General features: G+C 36.8%; 1 protein-coding gene across 2 annotated transcripts in view; it reads left to right on the top strand.

Moving 5' to 3' along the window:
- The first annotated feature begins 1,546 nt into the window (after positions 1–1,546).
- LOC127662426 (lysine-specific histone demethylase 1A-like) overlaps positions 1,547–6,046 on the top strand; it is a 33,378-nt gene continuing 28,878 nt past the window's right edge. For both annotated transcript variants that reach the window (XM_052153593.1, XM_052153595.1), the window contains exon 1: positions 1,547–1,617. The gene's annotated coding sequence lies outside the window, so the exon portion shown is untranslated. The remainder of the gene's footprint in view (positions 1,618–6,046) is intronic.

Here is a 6,046-nt window from a genome sequence, read left to right as displayed (position 1 = left end):
GAAACCAAGCTGAATCAGGATAGGCATGTCGACATCATGGACAGAGACATAAACAGCCCTACACAACGCACATTAAGTCAGATGGAGGAATAGCATTAAAAGCCATAAAACTAATGACTCACTCGACGCCAAACAAACGGCATTCATCTCTAATTTACATCACAACAAAAATACAGTAAAATAAAATATTGTGTGAAGGGCTTTAGAGCATTTTGGCTAATATTGTCTCTGCAGTGTTTAACATGCGACTTACCACAGCAGTTATCAGAAGTTCTGCTGTGGATTACCCAGAAATCGTTATTTTTAGCACCACAGTGCAATGTGAAAATGACGCCAGCAGAGGGCGCTGTCCCCATTTATGCAGCAATTTAGAAGAACCCATATACAACCCGTTACACATGCAGCACTATGTGGGCCTCTACAATTGCAGCACTTAGGTCCAACTTGTTCTCCACACTCCCCATAATCATGTTCTCTTACACATTTGCTAAATTTTCTTTCCATTACATACGTCTGCCACATGTCCTAATCTTTAGCAGTTGAAGCATCTCAATGCAGGTTTTATTGACGTACTGGATAGCACACATATCCATTTTCCGGTAGTATTTTACCATTTACTGCTATCATCACTGTTGTTTTCACTTTTCTTTCCTATTTCTATTTGATGTCAATCTTTTCACATAGATTACATTTTCATTTGTTATCTGATTTTTTTAGTACCTCGTCTATTAATGATACTGGAACCCCACTTATCACCCCTTTAATACCATTCATTTCACCTGGTACATGGCATTTCACTTCTATTCCCCCCAATTCCTTTTTTTTTTTTTTTTGAAAGCCACCTCTTGTTGTTTTTTTTGTTCAAACAAAACACAAGCTAGTTAGTTAAGTATCTTGCTGATTTAATGTTTTCTACTGCTTTTTTTGAGTACTTTTGTTAGCTGCATAGGATTCCTCATTTCACCCATTGTTGCAAATGTTAATATAACTTTGTATTCATCCTCCACCCTCATGGTTTTACTCCTTCCTCCTTCTCCTACGATTTCCTCGGAATCTGATCCTCTTTCTTTCCGTTTTTGCGATATCTGCCCTACCTGAGACCACTCTCCATCTACATTACTTCCTTCATTTTCTTCATTCACATCACAGTCGTCGCCAAATCCACCGCGGCGTCTTTCTTTCGCCATCTTTATTCCTCTGCCGAAAAGGAAACCTGAAATGGCTACAGAGGAAATACCATCAGTGAGTAATATGCTAACATGGAAAATTAAAACTGCAAATGCAATACTGTTTATTCATGTTTTTATGCGTTTTAATAATGTTAACCAAAGCTCACAGATGACTTAAAATTAATTCAAATAAATGTAATGTATATTAATTAAGAATTATTATTATGGACAAATGTGTTTTCATTTTGCATACAGGTGAACACTGGATATAGAAAATTTGCATAAATTGAACCTGTTTGACTGAAACAGTTGATCGATGAGATTTTCACCCAATTACATCACTGGACAGTTTAAATCCCGCCTTCTGTATGCTTGTTGTCCACTCTGATTGGCTGCACAACTCCGGCAGGGACAGGCTTTGTGTTTGGCTCCCCACAGATGCGAGGAGGTAAATATAAATATTATTTTGATAAACAGCGCGTATTATGATAACGTAATACTAATACGTATCACATTATACACGTTTAATGTTTTATATTTGGTATTTCGAATTAATAAACAAGTAACAGTAGCGCTTTGAGTTCGTTGTAGTTTGATAATGAAGATAAAGATCTCGTGCCGCTAGCAATAGCATATTAGCTTACGAGCGCATGACCAGGTCAGTTATTATTCTCTTATCTCTTTACTGTTTGGACATAGTTTATAGTTCAGATTCTCAGTATTTGATAACATTTTTCTTTTGATATGTTTGTACTTTAATCCTTGGTTATTTTCGCTAATGAATTTGTGCAGCATTATTGTGGTTAGGTGCTATCACCAATAACACAAACTTACAAAAATACAGCCAGAAATCTGCTTTCTTATATTCCTTCCTGGTTAAAAAAAAGCTCGGTCACTTAAAATAAGTCCAGTATTAGCTGTAGTACTACTGAATTTGTTTGCATTTTGAGGCAGTGGTCTGATCATGATCCGTTAGTGATTGACTTAAGTAAAGAGAAATTGGGTATAATTGCCATATTTGGTGATTTAATGTACAGTCAACGTAAAATATACGTAATTATTTATAATATCACATCTCTCAGCTCATAGCTTAATATTTGGAGGATCTTCATTCCTGTTGTTGAGAGCAGGTGCACAACAGTGTGAATAAACCTCTGTTAACTCAGGCGCCCTAGGATAGCAGGCCATTCATTACTCTGGAATAAACTATAAAGTCCTTGTGTGGAAAGAGTACCAGATGATGAATATGTGCATTTAATCAAATACAATATGCTCATAATTATAAATCTTGGGAATCATTTATACAAAGCACATATTATGTCTAGGGCTGGGCGATATGGCCGAAATTATCACAATAATCTTTGTTTTCATATTGTTCGATAATGATATTTATCACGATATACATTTACACATTGCACTTTCTTTTTTTTATTTCAAAGTTGGCAGATGAAAAGAAGAAAAAAATTAAACAGTCAAAATAGTCTCTACAAAACGGCACAGGGGGTCAGAGATGGCCAAAGCAGTGGGGTCTGCAGGATCTTTTACCAAAATATTTTGTAGTTTATCAATTGAAAATGAATGTTAAAAGATCATCTGTTTGTTCTGAAGCATAGTGACAGCAGTCCAGTATTTGTTGGAATATTTTTACATTAAAATGTAATATTTTTGACATTTCTTTAGATTCAGATACCCAAGTAGTGGGGCATAGAAACCCCTTGACTGTGTAATGATGCTGAATGGGGGTTGCCGGGTGTCCCGAGAGAAAATTTAGAAAACGTTTTTTATTTTTTTTATTTAAAAACATTTGTATATTTTCATTAAAGTGAGAGACTAGGCTACCAGCTAGTAATTTTAGTCTTCCTTATCCATTCCAGACATCTAATTAATTTTCACAAAATTAGAACAGAAATCGATTTGTTTATTATTAAAGGCTCGTAACATGCTGATTAATAAAGATACATTTATAAGGGAAAAAAGTTATGGTCTAAAAGGTGCTTTGAAACCACTTTAACTCATGCGGCTCTTCATGTCTACACACATGCAGGGTGGGACAGGGTAGAAATTATGCATGTTTGGTGCTAGAGAACAATATTCAAGATTACAGAGCAGAAAGATCAGAGCTGTTGTCCACATCAATGTTGTTCTGTCACGCTCTTTACTAGAGGCAATGAGAGGGCGCAACCTTTGTCATGAAGTCTTGCGGTGCAGATGGAATCAATCTGATGTCCGACGTAACCTAATCGTTAGCAAGTTCATCCAGTCTGACACTACGTTACCACTGGCGCATTGTGAATGAAGCTGAGTGTTTCAATTAATTCCTATGAAAGCCGAGCGTCATGCTCGCATTGTGGATCGTAGGATTGGCAGCGGTGCGGAGCAAGCTCTCTCCTAGCGCTGTGAGCGCCTTTGAGCGGATTTCTTCCGCCCCACTGGAAACGCAGCCTGAGAAAGCCAAATTGCTTGTGTTTTAGCGACACATAGTAAATATAGAAAATTCTTCAACATCTTATCGTGGATTTTCTTTATCGTGATAGATAACGTTTTATCGCCCAGCCCTAATTATTTTCTGTTTAGAATGCAGTTTCATATGTGTTGGTTTTCTTTTTATCTTGTGATTAAGATGGTTTAATTTTTAGGGTTCAGGACTCTTGCTGGCCAGTTGTCTCTGCTGTGGGTTTCTTTTGGTTCATTACATGCTGTTTGCTTTCTATGTTCTGTGTTCACACCAGTACGGCTTTTGATTTGACATGAACAACACACATTTCTCTCACTGTGTGTCTTTATATGGAATGATTTTAATCTCAATATGATTTATGAATGCACACACAATTATGCATGTACTAGATAAATGTTGTGAATGTATTTTACTAGCCACAAACAAATGCCATTTGATTTGAATCTGTGGAATTCGGGATTGAATGATTGTGCAAGATTTGTACAAATACAGACATATTTGCAAATAAACATGTTCTGTTCTACATTAATAAATCAAAAATTGCTCATGCAAAAATGAATCCGTGCATTTGTGGATCAGAAGACACGCGTGCATTTATTGACATCTTGTTCGAATCGATCGTGTTCGGTTCATTTGGATTTTGAGACTTCCTTTTCTCAGTTTACAGCATTCCACCCACACATACACGCACACACACACATCTAACGAACAAGCCAGTGCAATTCATTAACTTGAACACGATTCGTAAATGTGTGTCACTATGCAATGAAACAAATGCTTTTCAACCGGTGTCTGTAGAATTAAGAATTACACAAATGTGCAGCAATTTGTACAAATAAACTCATGTTTGTGAGTATAAATGTTCTGCTTTGTATTAAAGTGTGACAATTTCCACGTGCAAAAAGGAATCCGTGCATTTATTGATTCCTTGTTCGAGTCGATCCTGTTCGGTTCATTTGGATTTTGAGACTTGCTTTCCGCATTTTCAGCATTGACGATCCACACGTAACTGAAAGGCAAGGCAGGCAGCTACCACTAGATGGCAGTCGCAGGATTAAAGAGTTGGCCTGCCCTGGTTTGAGAACAGGTGATAATGGACATTGTTCGCATTCTCCCGAAGAACCTTTAAAACATGGATAATACCATTTTAAACCAACAAGCTGGTTGGGTAAGTAAAACTAATATCTGTTTTTTTCTTTTTTTCTTTTATTGCATACTGAAAAAAAAAAAAAGCAACTTCCTATAGAATAGCAAGTTAAAAACAATGTACATTTGATATATTTGACATATTAATTACATTTTATAAATATTCATTTGATGAGATATTAACAAAAAAAATGTTGGCTCTTCATTATGTATGTTATATTATGGTTTAGAGTGCGAGCTGATCAGGGAGGAGAGAATGTTGATTTCTGATGATTTCTGTACTTGGGCCAGACAGTAACTGCTTTATAGCAGGCAAAAGTGTGCACAATCAGAGGCAAGATAGATTAATCTAAGATTGTTTAAATGTCTTTTAACTACTACTTGAAAGACTTGTAATGTAATTATTTTTTGTAATTTGTCTTTTTTTAAATGAAGAGTAGAGAGACTCTTGTGTGATCTCTGGATGGGAGTCACCAGCGTGTTCTACCAAATCTTGCACACACTAGAGGAACAGGACATGCTGGATTTGAGCAGCACTCTTCACCTGTTTTGCTGCCATTATGTATTTTTGCCCGGACTGCAAGCAAACCTCAATGTGTTCCGTGAGGAATGGGATAACCACCCATTGAGAACGGAGCAAAACCTCTCACCAAACCAACTGTGGGTGGTTGGTCAGATGGAAAATCCCATTGACAACCCAGAGTTACTGAAGCAGTTAAACAAAGAAAATATCATTTTACAGGGATAGTTCACCCAAAAAATGTAATTTAGTCATTTACTCACCCTCAAGTTGTTCCAAACCTGTATGAGTTTTTCTTTTGTTGAACAAAAAAAGATATTTTAAAGAATTTTGGTTATCAAACAGTTGGTGGCACCCTGACCCATTGACTCCTTTAGTAGTCAATGGTGAGAGGTTTTGCTCCGTTCTCAATGGGTGGTTATCCCATCCCTCACGGAACACATTGAGGTTTGCTTGCAGTCCGGGCAAAAATACATAATGGCAGCAAAACAGGTGAAGAGTGCTGCTCAAATCCAGCATGTCCTGTTCCTCTAGTGTGTGCAAGATTTGGTAGAACACTCTGGTGACTCCCATCCAGAGATCACGCCAGAGTCTCTCTACTCTTCATTTAAAAAAAGACAAATTACAAAAAATAATTACATTACAAGTCTTTCAAGTAATAGTTAAAGACATTTAAACAATCTTAGATTAATCTATCCTGCCTCTGATTGTGCACACTTTTGCCTGCTATAAAGCAGTTACTGTCTGGCCCAAGTA

The sequence above is a fragment of the Xyrauchen texanus genome, chromosome 22 (genome assembly GCF_025860055.1).
Source record: "Xyrauchen texanus isolate HMW12.3.18 chromosome 22, RBS_HiC_50CHRs, whole genome shotgun sequence".
NCBI classification, from domain to species: domain Eukaryota; kingdom Metazoa; phylum Chordata; class Actinopteri; order Cypriniformes; family Catostomidae; genus Xyrauchen; species Xyrauchen texanus.
This window is presented reverse-complemented; position numbering and strand designations above follow the sequence as displayed.